The sequence below is a fragment of the Callithrix jacchus genome, chromosome 3 (assembly GCF_049354715.1).
Source record: "Callithrix jacchus isolate 240 chromosome 3, calJac240_pri, whole genome shotgun sequence".
In the NCBI taxonomy this organism is placed as follows: Eukaryota; Metazoa; Chordata; class Mammalia; order Primates; family Cebidae; genus Callithrix; species Callithrix jacchus.
In genome coordinates, this window is record NC_133504.1 from 79,675,208 (window position 1) to 79,688,815 (window position 13,608).

The 13,608-nt window shown below is 34.1% G+C and overlaps 1 long non-coding RNA gene across 3 annotated transcripts in view; it reads left to right on the forward strand.

Annotated features, from left to right (window-relative positions):
* LOC108590926 (uncharacterized) overlaps positions 1-13,606 on the forward strand; it is an 80,969-nt gene extending 67,363 nt beyond the window's left edge. Inside the window, exon 6 of one of the 3 annotated variants that reach the window (XR_008480114.2) lies at positions 12,986-13,606. This is a non-coding gene — a long non-coding RNA (uncharacterized LOC108590926). Of the gene's footprint in view, positions 1-1,952; positions 7,819-12,985 lie in introns of those variants that run through there. The other 2 variants (XR_004740712.3, XR_004740711.3) reach the window with 2 other exon arrangements.
* The last annotated feature ends 2 nt before the right edge of the window (positions 13,607-13,608 follow it).

Here is a 13,608-nt window from a genome sequence, read left to right on the forward strand (position 1 = left end):
ACCTATGCCCCCAGCTATGCTGGAAAGAGTCAGACCTCATCTGCACTTCTGTATGGTGTCTTGGGCTCCCAGCTTGTACATAATAAAAAGACTTACCAGGTTATTAACCAAAATTAAAATTGCTAAGAGTTACCATTATAACATGTAATTGAAACTGCTGAAGAAACCTTCTTACATGCAAGGTGTGTGAGGAGAGTTAAAGGTGTTTTTGGTAAAATATTATAAGAGGGCAAAGGAATGCACATTTTGGCCTAATTTAGAGGGCTAAAGGATAGTTTTAAATTAGGTAAGATAAAGCTAAAGGTTCGAGCAGGTTGTGGAAGGTTTGTACAAAAACTAATCTTATAATAAATCACATGAATGAACATGTTGGTTAAATTTAAAGGGTTTTTTCTGTAAATTGAACACTGAAAAAAAGCTCAACATGGTCTTCTTAGAGCACTGATCAATTCTTTAACAAAAGCTTGTAAGAGTTTATAAAAGGCTTATCAGAATCTCACCTTAAGGTCAACTGATTAAGAGTGAATCAATTTGTCTGTAAGGTTTTATCAAAGACTGGCATTGGTATTAATAGTACACTAATGAAAGGATGAAATTTGGCTTTCTCTCTTGAACAAAATTTTTATGTAATATTAAATGATAATGAAAGATTTTTGTGTGCTATTTGAATAAACTCACAAAAAAGGTGAAAGACAAAAGACTAATTGTTTGAAAAGCTAAGTCTTCACTCTATCAATGAGCAAAGGTTTTTGCGTTTTTAAAAAATTTTTTTATGATAATTTTGGTTAAATGAATGACTTATGGTGACCTGGAATTTTATTTTGTGATGTCAAGTGTTTTAAACCTTTAACATATTTGATAGGCTTCCTAAAATTTAATTTCAGCTTCTAAATGGTCTTTCCTGACCTCTAACTTTGGGATACTACAGAGGGCCCCTGAAACATCCAAAAGAGAGGTAACAGGATTATCTGACATGTTAAGTTACATGGAAACCACTGTCAAAATAAAAAAAATGATTAACCTTCTTCAGTTTATATTTTAGTGATTGATATTAATATATGTTCCAAAATTATATGGAATTTCTGAAATTCTAATTTCTGAGTATATGCTATCAATTGTAATTATAGTTATTATGTTAAGTTACTATATACCACAGAAATAACATTTCCTTGTCAATTGTGTTTTTAACTATGATTTAAAACATTTATTTAAGGACATTTCCACAGTTAATTTTTAATGCTGATACAGATTCTGAAAACTTCACAAGCACACCAAATGCTAGAAAATAGCATTTTTAGGAGGTTCATTAAAGAACATAATGGACCCTGAAAAGCACTCTTGAATACAGGTTCCTAGCAGCTTTAGAATCATATCACTCAGACTGGGTAAAACTTCCTGGGACTTTAATGAAAAGACTGACTGGTTTATAAACTGCTAACCCAAGCAGAACAAAAATTAACTGAATATCAAGAAAATACTCTGCCAGATGTTCATACTAAATCAGCCAATATCAAAATTATTTAGATATACAATGTAAATAAACTCCATGGTCTAAGTCAAATTGCCAATGATAACCCATCACATAAGTTAATGTTAATTAAGCATGGGCCAGGACAACCACCTTCTCTTTCCTGAGTCCTTACATCTTTTGTTATTAAAGTTTATGAATTCCATGGCTCATCATGAAAAAGATAAAGTGATCCAAATTAAAAATATATTGGTTGGATGACTTCTAAATTGCTAAAACAGTTTATGACTAATGTTCAGTTTGTCAAACCCATATTCCTAGGAAGACAATCAAAGCTGTAGGTACATTTGACTACCTGATAAACCATTTAAACACTTATAGAGGAATTTTATTTAATTATGATTTTCAATGCATGTTTCTGGTTGTATAAAAGATTTCCCACGCAAGCAGGGTGATGTTATAATAGAATATTATTATCCCACAGTGTATTTTCACCAGATAAAGCTTTTTATAGTTCCCCGAGGACAGTCATCATCTTTGCTGTCTAGATCACAAAGATTGAATTTTCTGAGAACATCAGAAGACTGCCCTTGCCATCTACACTGTAGCAAAACCTCAAGACCTTGAACCTTAGGTTCATAATCTCACAACTGAAAAGGTTCCTCTGCACTCTTGGAACTATACACCTATTGGTGTACATCATTTTAAAGTGAAACTAACCAGGGAAGTTTCTCCCCAGAAGATGATGGCATCCTTGATGTGAAAAGCATTTTCCAAGATCAAGGATCAAGACTTCTCAACAATCATGAGACATTTATCTTGAATATTTTCCCCTTGTTTATGACTCTATGAACAAAAGAAGTGAAAAGGTGGTCTGTTGTGTGCACTTATGGGGTACATTTTTATTTGTAAAGGATTTTGCAGCCAGCCTTATACATGGATATCTTAATTCCTTGATAGATGAAAGAGGAAGGTCCAATGTAGGTGAGAAACTTCAATGGTGCATACATTGCCTTAAAATCAGTTAGAAACAGAACATTTATTCACTCCTTTTTTAGGTCCTTTTGTTAGGTCCTTTTTTAATGGGTTGGAGTAAAAGAAGCAATGATTAGAAATGTATCCTTCATGATAGGCTTTATAGCAGATTCTACTGTAAAGGCTACGGTTATATAACAGACTTTAAATTCTCTTGTGAAAGCTCTGCTAAATAACAGAATTACTCTAGATTACTTACTGGCTAAACAAATCTGTGTGATACTTGTGGCCTATGAAAAATATCTCAAATGTAAATTATAGATTTATTTGTAGGTGATTAATAAAGAGACTACTTAGTTAAGTAAGTCTTAAAGACTCCCTTAGAGTCTTTAAGCTAGACAAAGAGCTTCATCTTTGGCTGGGTGTGGTGGCTCATGCCTGTAATCCCAGCGCTTTGGTAGGCCAAGGTGGGTGGGTCTCGAGGTCAGGATATCAAGAGCATCCTGCCAACATGATGAAACCCCATCTCACTCTTCTAAAGTACAAAACACCAAAAACACAAAATACTAAAATACAAAAATTACCCAGGTGTCGTGGTGTGTGCACCTGTAATTCTAGCACTTGGGAGGCTGAGGCAGGGGAATCACTTGGACTCAGGAGGCAGAGATTACAGTGAGCTGAGGTCATGCCATTACACTCCAACCTGGCAACAGAGCAAGACTGTCAAAAAAAAAAAAAAACTTTTTCTAGCTCATCCTTTGATCTATTTGACTTTAGATGGGTTGGTTTATGGGGATTCTGGATAAGGAGCATACTTCAAACTCTTGGCATTATCCTCCCAAGAGTCAGAATAGTAGTCTACCTGTGTGCTGCATTCTGTCAGTTTTAACTATTTGCTTGCAGTGATCTTTAGAATGTCAAGTGGTCTCTCTTCAACCAGAATGACAAGAGCTGAAGAAATGTGTGATCATGAGGATGCCATAATCTATGCTGATAATGGAAACCCAAAATGATGGTAACTGAGAGTGGTGCTAAGGCCCTAAGTTTTGGTCATACTGTCACCTACCTGCTGAAAAAGGGGGAATTTTTGCTACAAAATTGCAGGAGTCCATTGTTTTTGGACTGAGCTCATGCACTAGGCTCCAACAGACCAGCACAAACTAAAATGAGTTGATCATGTTAAATGTGACATAATGAAATGAATACTTTAAGGTAAAACATAAGTCCTAGGACAGACAAGAATTTACTTTCCTCCTGTAAACAGGATACACTAGCATAAGGAAGTACCCTTTACTCAGTCCTTGTTCCCACCTTGCAAAACCTGCTATTGTACTGTTTCCCAGTAGTTTTAAGACTAGTGGTGATAGTGACATCAGTGACTAAAGTTTTGGTCAATCTCTCAAAGGTAAAAAAAATTACCAAAAGGGGGAAATTGGTAAATGAAGTTTAACCTAAAGCCACCTTCTTGCATAACTTAGGTTCAGCCTAAAGGTTTTCTGTACATCATGAACTATAACAAGTGCAAGTGTAAACAGACCATAGCCTACACTTGTGCCAATCACTAAGTTTTGACCAATGAGAAGTACCCAACTGTTCCAACTCTTCAAATAAGGCAAATGCCAAGCTGTAACCAACCGAGCTGTTTTTGTACCTCACTCTCATTTTCTATAGGTCATTTTCTTTTCCTGACCATAAATCTTCCATCATGTGGCTGCACTGGAGTCTCCGAGCCTTCTCTGGCTCAGATGGCTGCCTGACTCGTTGATCATTCATTGCTCAATTAAACTCCTTTAAATTTAATTAGGCTGAAGTTTTTCTTTTATTACTATCAATACCACACTCTGGAGATTAAAAACAAGATAATATTAAAATCCAGATTTGATAACAATTTTAAGTAGAAACTCCTTTTTAAACAGGACGCATTGTTTAAAGCAGTATGTTCTTTACTGTGGATGTTAAGTAACCTTTTCTCTTAAAAATGTCTCTTGGACAAATTTAGTATCTGATATATTTTTTTCTGAGATTGAGATACATTAATTCAAAAACTTAATCTAATGAGAAGTAAACAAAAGAAATAGCTAGGAATAGATGATGTATGCTGCATGTTAAACTATAAAAACTCATGTGTATCACAATATGATCTTTCACTAAGAAATAATGAAACTGTGGACATCATATATGTATTTATTTTTTTTTCAGCAGACAAAAATAAAATTCCCAAATAGAATAAGCTGCTTGGTTTGGGGCATTGTTGCTATTTATGCTGCAAAATTGCTTCTTCTTAAAATTGTAATTGTGAAATTCCCTAAATGATGTAGTATATTATTAACTTTTATAATAGTTTTAAAATAAGGTTCTTCAATGGTACAACTTCTCTGAAACAAATCAATTTGGCCTCTATAATAGTCTATGAAAAGGTTCTATATTCTATATTGCAAAAATTCAAAGATCAGCTGCTAACATAAATGAGTTCTGTAAATCATTCAGAAAACTTTTGCTAGTAAGATTAACAGAGGACTGGAAATACGCCCATTTCGGGATATACAAAGATTAGACCAAACTCTCAGTCTCAGGAAGGTGACAGTAAAACTCTGCTCATAGTTAGAAGTTTAAAGACTACTAATCCTGATATGTGAGGTGTCATCCTAGTGAATAAAAAGTTCCAGACTGAATAGGACAAAGCCCAATAAATAACTTAGCACTTCACATGAAGGGGCATCAGATGTTAGCAAAATTATTGATCTTTACAGAGTTGGGTGGGTAAAGACAAACAGAATACCTCGAGGGAAGTGACTGTGTTACGTTTTAAGGAAAGAGAGAAAAGAATGTGTCATAGATAGAAAAAGGCATATGTATATATTGCACTGTGCATGAAAGAGAAGCTTGGATGTGTTGCGGGATCATGTGTTTTAACAAGACAAGTTGGGTGAGCTTGTCTGTGAAGATGTCTGTGCACATCAAATAGGAAGACTAGAAGCATCAATGGCCACAATTTCAATAAAATAATAAAAATCACCAGATCATTAGCTGAGTTTGCCTGCTGGCTACAGAGTAGGTAGCTTCTATTTCATTGGAACTGATTTAGGGAAATCAAAGGTTTTCAAGTACTACTGTTGTACTTAAATGTGTGCCCTTATAAGTTTCCTTTATAAGCACCCATGCAAATTACAAACAAAAGCTATTCAATGAGTATTCTAAGGTATCCAGAATTTAAAAAAATGTATTCTACAATTAATAGAAAGTAAATGGCACAGATGAATAGCCCATCAATCTTGGAACTTACTCCAAATAATGTGTAAATTTGAAACTATTAAAATGCATGAGTTAGAAGCAGATTGTATTTATACAAATAAAGAAGATTCTGGAAATTCAATTAAGTTCCCTTTAAAAAATAAATATATATTTTTCAAACTGTAACTACAATAAAATTCTGGTTAATAGGATGAACTAACCTGATGTAGAAGGACAAGCCTACCCATCACATATATATACACCCCCCCACCATGTACATATATGACAGGCATAATGTAATCCTTTTAAATTCTACAGTTGCCTTTTCAAATAAAAAAAAGATGAACCATTTTTAGAAACTGAAAAAAAGGAAAGTATAAGAATATTTGGTGAAGTGAGCCAAAGCAGAAAACATACAAGGCTATAAGAACCAATAAAAACTCTTAGAGATAGAGGTTTTAATGATCAAACAGAAAGAAAGAATAATGCCTTGTACAATATTGGAAACAGATACAATCCCTGGATAAGTTAGGGTTCTACTGATTATCTCATCTAGGAAGAGCAACCAGAGCAACTGTGCCTACAGGCGTTGGGAAGCTGCAGAAGGGTAGCTATCTAAGCAGGGCTGGCAAGGAAGAAATGCCATCAAGGAGGTATCTGAACCTCAAGCTTGACTCATTTTGCTGAAGGGCCTAACTAATACAATGCTAGCCCTGCAGTCCTGAAACACTGAGCCAAGAAATTGACATAAAGCTGATTCTGAACAGTTGAAACTCAGAGGGCTCTCACAAAAGCAGCTTGAAATACAGCCTAGGTTTGGGGAATGCTTATAGAAAATAATTCTCACTGAAAATGAATTTACAATCAGAAGTTATAAAATACATAAGATTAAAACTAGAGAACTGACATGCCATGAGCATGAAACAAGAGGAAAATATGAAGTAATTTCTTGAAAATTCAGTGAGATTTAAAATCATTCTGGCAAGCTGGTACACTCAGTGTCTGGATAAACTATTCCTGGACAGAACATCTAACAATCTGGATAGTGTATTTGACATGTCTTTTTAAATGTATAATTGAACTGATAGGAGGAAGTAAGACAGAAACTTCAAGGTCAAGAAATTATGACAAATGTAACCTGAAAGGTTGAGAAAGGCCTGAAACTGACATTCACCCTGACTCATCTGCTCATCCATGGTAATGAGGAGTTTTCATATTAAATAACTAAATCACATCATTTAAGTACAAGAAGAGTGACTTTTTGATGTCACAATAAATATTATATAATAAAAGAAAAGACAAACCTCTTAATAATTTTACCTTGGTGAAGAAGCATCAGAGTTTGATCCTGTTGAGGGAGATTTTACAGATTTGAGATTCAGTTCTGCCACTTAAAAATAGTCAAAGCATAACATAATTTAAGTGTATGGTTTAAGGAAATGCTTACATCTCTAAACCTAATACTCACATTAATAGTATTTTAGAGCACACCAAGATGGCTGTTACATATATACCCACTATTCAATAACCAACCAGGAAAACTGTTCTCATGACTTGTATCATCCTATATTTACATTTCCTGTTATTTTACTTTGTAAAAATAAAATCTTTTTTATCTGACTTCAATTAACACAATGTTTGTGAGATGCATCATTAGGTGTGGCAGTGCTTTGCTCTTTTGCTCTGTAATATTTCACTATATGATTACACCACAATTTGTTTGTACTATCCGCTCCTTAAGTATATTTGGGTTGCTGCCACTTTTTGACAATTAAAAACAGGGCTGCTATAAAAATTCTTGCACATGTAGCTCAGTGAATGAGTGTGCACATTTTATTAGTTATATGCCTAAGAATTAAATGGACATGTCATAGGGTATAATATATTAAGCTTTAGCAGACACTGATAAATAATATTTCAAAATCATTTCTTCTCATCAGCAGTGTATGGAGTTCCAGTTTCTCCACACCTTGGCCAATATTTGATAATGTAAGGCTCTTTAATTTTACCGTTCTAGTGGGTATGAAGTGCATTGTGGTTTTAACTTTTCCTAATGAAGGATATAGTACAACACATTTCAAATTCTTATTGACCATTTGTATATTCTCTTTTGGGAACAACCTTATTAAAATGTTTTAACTGGTTTTTCTTTTTTCCTCCTTAGTGTCTGATTTATTGATTGCATTGTAGAAGGAAATTACATATTTTGGATACAAATTTTTTTGGTTACATGTATAAATTTTCTTCCACTCATGAATGGCATTTTTACATTCTTCATGGAATATTTTGATAAACAGAAGTATTTTATTCTAATGAAGTTCATACTTATTAATATTTTCTTTATAGTTAGGGCTTTCTTTGCCTATTTAAGAAAAAGTTTATGGTGTAACAAGATAAAAGCTGAATACGTTACAAAAACTACGATGCTTTATTTTTTAAACCCATCAGAGAACTTACAATGAATAGAAATCTAGATGAATTATATTTCAATGAGGCAGGAGCCTGTCCTTGGAGAGAAGAAACCACAGTTGCTTTTATTTTTCCACATACAGTTAAAAGAGAGTGAACCTGTCATAGAGTAGCTTAAGAGAAACCCAGAATAACTTTTAAAGATTTGTAATGGCTGTGTATGCTCTGGCGTAACTAATAGTTTTTCAATGAATCTCAGTATCTGCCTTTCCTCCGGTTGTTTCACACAAAGCCTTAGCTGAGTGCATTTTAGTAGTGCATTTTATAATGTGAAAAGAACAATGTGACTGACAGAGTACTCCTCAGAAGCATGGGACCTTCAGTTACTCAGCCGACTAAAAAGAGAACATAGGAAATGAAAAAGTATTCTCTCAGGTACACAAGGTTAGTTAGTACATGGAAGTAGTGACCTCAAGATTGCAGGCAGGGCAAGAGGGTTGGAGAAAATCCTCTAGATAACAGAGCCTTCACTGAGCATGTTGTCACCACACTGTTGCTGAAGGACAGGAGCAGGTAAAAGGGTTATGAAAGATTCCCTAGAGGCACAGAAGAGTTTCACCAAATGCATACAAATGCATGGAGGCTGATAGGAGGGTAGGGCAGTGAAGAGAAAGTTCTACATTGCACGGCAGATCTTTATTTAGTTCAAAGTAGCGGCTCTCTGTGGGCTAGGATTAATGCAGTAGGGTGGAGAAAGACCCCTCAAAGGTGAAAAGCCAAGGGCAGGGCTGAAAAGAAAAGAGAACTTCATAGTCATTTGGAAGTCTGGATATCAGACTATAAGGCAGAAGTAGATCTCCCACAGTTCAGAAATTTACCTATTGAACTGTAAAGCAAAGAGATTTCTGGAGTGTGACCAAGACTCAGATCCCAAGCAATTCTGAAATAAATATTCCTATCTCAAAGGCAAAAATTTTAAGCAAGTGGTAAAATGAGGGTCCTGTCAGACATGCATGTAACTAAATCTGCAACAAAGCCTGAAACCAACTTAACCATAAATTATATTGATTCTTTCCACCACCCTTATAGCAGTCTGATAGCTGAAGAAATATTTCCTTTTTAGGGTGCAAACGTTATTTATTTTAATACTTATATTTCTTAAACATGTAATGTTAATATGTGGTAAAAAATATAAGATATGTAGTAAAGCAAGAGCTAATGAGCCATAAGCAATGGCAGTAAAACAATGAATCATAGCTGATCCATGTTTATCTCATTTATTAGAATTAGAAAACCTAGACTTTAAAATAACTATGGTTAATATGTTAAATTGATCTAGTAGAAAGGTAGACAAATTGCATTAACAAATTGGGAATTTTAACAGAAAAACATAAAGTAAGAAAATAATCAAATTAACATAAGAGAAAAAGAGTATTAACAATGAAAAATGTATTGTATGGACTTAACAACAAATCAAACACAGTGAGAGAACATGAACACAGGTCAAAATAAGTTACCAAAACTAAAGGTCAAAGAGAAAATATCTATATCTATATGTATGTATGTATGTATGTATGTATCTATCCATCTATCATCCATCTATCTACATAATGTCAAATGTTCTAGGTAGATAACAATATGAGTTAATATCAAATGTTCTAATATATTTGTAACTGAATTTCTAGAAATAGGTAAAGAATAGGAGGAGTGGGAAGAAATTTTTGAAGAGATATTGGCTGAAAAGTTTTCAGAATTAATGACAGATGGAAATCGACAGCATAAGGAGCTTAGTAAACTGCAAGCAAGGTTAAACACATAAACACACACACACACACACACACACACACACCCCTAAACTCCTCATTATAACCAAACATCTGCAAACTAAAGATAAGAAAAAAAGGTCTTAAAAGTGGCCAGAGGAAAATTACAATTACATTCATGTAACAACCACAATCACAACATGTGGGGATTCACTCAGGGTGGTGGCAAAAATATTAAGGAAAAAGTATTACAGACAGATATAAAATATATTCTTAAACCCTTTTGGGAAGCCTAAGGGTTTTTTCTATAGTTCTTGGCTGAAGACAGCCCAAAGTTTCTTTGCAGGAGCCAGACAGATTAGGGCACAAATACAAAGGAATTTGAGTAGCTTACCTAGCTAGCTTTTGTACTCATGTGGTCTTAAAACTAAACTTTGACCTGGATGGCCCTGTTGAGGAGGGTATCGACCAAGGAGATTACCCTCTACTGGTTGTTTGCTTTGGGCATGGGAACCTGTCCTTTAATCTTCAATCTCTAGTGGTTTGACTCAGGCCTTTGTCAATTAAACTTTACTAAATAAATGCCAGTCTCACTGGCTGGTGGTGGCCTCTAGTCACAACTGTTTACAACACTCTCCAGGGTGACTGTAAGCCACGCTGACACACTCAGTCAAACTGGAGAAGCATAATATCTGTGTGTCAATGTACTTCATTTATCCATTGCTGAGTCAAGGTCTACAAGACAGACACCCATAGATGGTGACCCCAACAGTGATGCCCAACATGGGGTGATCCCAACAACAAAATATGACTGACAGTGAAGGCTGGAAGATAGGTAGCACCTTTAAAGTCACCTTAAAGTCACTCAAGAAAGAAATTAACTCAGAATTTTATACTAAATTATCCTATTATGAAGGTAAACTAAAAATATTTTCAAAAGCAAAGGCTGAAAAATTTGAGCAATAGCTTTGAACTTTAAAATGCATTATAAAAATGATTTTTCAAGCTTAAGTAAAAATATTTATTTCCTTTAAGACCATTGACTGTTTAAAGCAAATATAATAAATGTGTATTGTGGAATTAAATTTATGATAAGAGCAAAAATGTTTGGTGATGAAATAAATAAAATTACTTATTTGTGAATATTATTATAATATGATATAATATAATATTTAATGTTATTCTGTTATGTATTATTCTAATGATATTCCTGTGCAGTTTTGACGTTAAGCTTGTGAGATTCTCATAAAAACATTGAGACTGTAAGACTTCTTTTTCTTTTATTGGGAACAGTTTGTATGATTGAAATATTTTTTTCTTCCTTAAATATTTGGAAAAATGTATTGTGAGTTTAACTCTGCTAGGAGATTTAATTGTGTCAAAGATTTTAGTTAACAGATTCAATTTATTTAATACGTATCAAACTTCAATGATTTATTTCTTCATTTGTCAGCTTCAGTAAGCTATGGATTTTATTACTGTTTTTGAGAAATTATCGAATTTATTTTTCTAAAAGTTATTCATCACATTTTATATTATCTTTATGATGTCAAATCTGCAGTATTGCCCTATTTTCTATTGTCTTTTGATTTTTTTCTGTGTGTGTATCCTGTGTTTTTTTTATTTACTTTTTTATATTTTTGGATCTTATATTTCTGTTTTTATATTTGTTTCTTCTCCCTACTATATTTCTTAGATTTTATTTGCTGTTCTTTTTCTTGTTTCTTGAAGTGGAAGCTTTAATGGATAATAAAAGTTACATAGCTTGCCCTATCTTCTCTATGTAAGAACACCTATGTTTTGTGTGTTTCTTATTGGAATCATTTGCTCTTTTAGTGTAATGCAATTGGGATATGCTGTCTCATGGCTAATTTAAAAAATTTAATGGTGATGTTAAAAAATTATGCAAGTATATTTTAAACATAATTTTTGTCTTAAAATGTATAAATGTAAATATAATTATTAGCTGTACTGTGTTGAGTAGTGTCTCCTCATAACTCAGGCAGACCTGAAACCTGTGACTGTGACCTTATTTGTAAATAAGATCTTTGTAGATGTCATCTTATTAAGATAAGGTCATATGAATATCCTTATAAGAAGATGGAAATTCAGACACACACAAAAAAAGGAGGACATGAAAAGATGGAGGCAGAGAATGAAGCGATGCGTTTACCAGCCAAGGAACACAAAAGACTGTGTAACCACTAGAAGCTACAAGAGAGATATGGAGCAGATGTTTCCTCAGAGCCTCCAAAAGGGAATCAATTCTGCCTGTTCATTACCTTGATATCAGACTTTGAAACTCTGAAACTGTGCGAGCATACTTTTATTGTTTTAAGCTACCCAGTTTGTGGCAACTCTCAGAAACTAAAAAAACTAGATAATCCCTTAATATGGAAGGAATGAATCTTTTGTTCAATTTGGGTTCACTGTTTAGAATTTCAGAGTCTTTTGTCTGTTTTTTTCTTTCTTAAATTGCAGTTTCCAGTTTCAAAAGGAAACATTTCAAAAGGTGTAACATTTGTGAAGCAATCTGGATGCAGGATTTATGAAATGTTTACAGTTGATCCACCTAATCCTCTATTGTTATCTTGTTCACAACTATTTTTAAAGCAATTTTAAATGACATACTTACATTTATCTAATATTAAATACTTCAACATCATTTTTATAAAAACAACCATCTTTGTTTTGCATTAATTTTTTTTGATCTTCACAATAGTTACTCAAGCAAATTAAGGCTTGAAGTAAATACAACTGAGTTTTGCTAAACATTCTATAGAGAGAGCTGGGTGGTTGCCAGCATCTCCCTGCTGTGAGTATCCCTCATTGCAACTCACAGCAGAATGGGGAGGAATTATGAACCCAGAAATCGCTTGTTGAGAAAAGATAAATCTATTTTGGTTTACTTGGACTTTATCATTTTACTTTATTGTTCTTCCTTTTTTTCAACAATCAATCTTTTAGCAAACTGCCTATGGGACAGTTAGGGTAGAAAGAAAGAAGGGAGGTTAGTGAAAGTAGGACAGAGAAGGAAAAACATGCCGATAGGTGATCTCCTATGCCATTTATTAATGTCAAATTTTAAATTCCAGCCTATCTCTCTCAAGCCATTTATCTTCTGATCTACTTTCCTCAGTTGCTGGGTGATATCAAGCAAGAAACACAAGCTACATTTTATTGATATAACAGAAACAAAAAAGCAAGGATGGTGAATTGCTTCCATGAGATCATAAACTCCAAATATGTACCAGATAAGTTGGGAATATTCTGCATTATACCTTTTATTTTCTCTAATATAGATTTGATGAGGTAAAAGTTTCCTAAGATCAGTGGATATGCCTTTTGTTAAACAAGTTAATAAATAATAACTAAAATACATTTAGAGATTAATATGTGCTGGCAAATTATTATTATTATTATTTAACTGACTAATGTTTGATGTAAATAATAACAGGCATCCCAGCTAATCTGGTATGGCTGTGTCCCCACCCAAATCTCATCTTGAATTGTAGGTCCCATAATCCCCATGTGTTGTGGGAGGGACTTAGTGGGAGGTAATTGAATCATGAGGGTTGTTTCCTCCAGGCTAGTCTCCTGACAGTGAGTGAGTTCTCAGGAGATCTGATGGGCTTATAAGGGTCTTACCCCTTTGTTTGGCTCTCATTCATCCCCTTCCTGCTGCCCTATGAAGAAAGACATGCTTGCTTCGCCTTTTGCCATGATTGTAAGTTTGTGAGGCCTCCCAGCCTGCTAAACTGT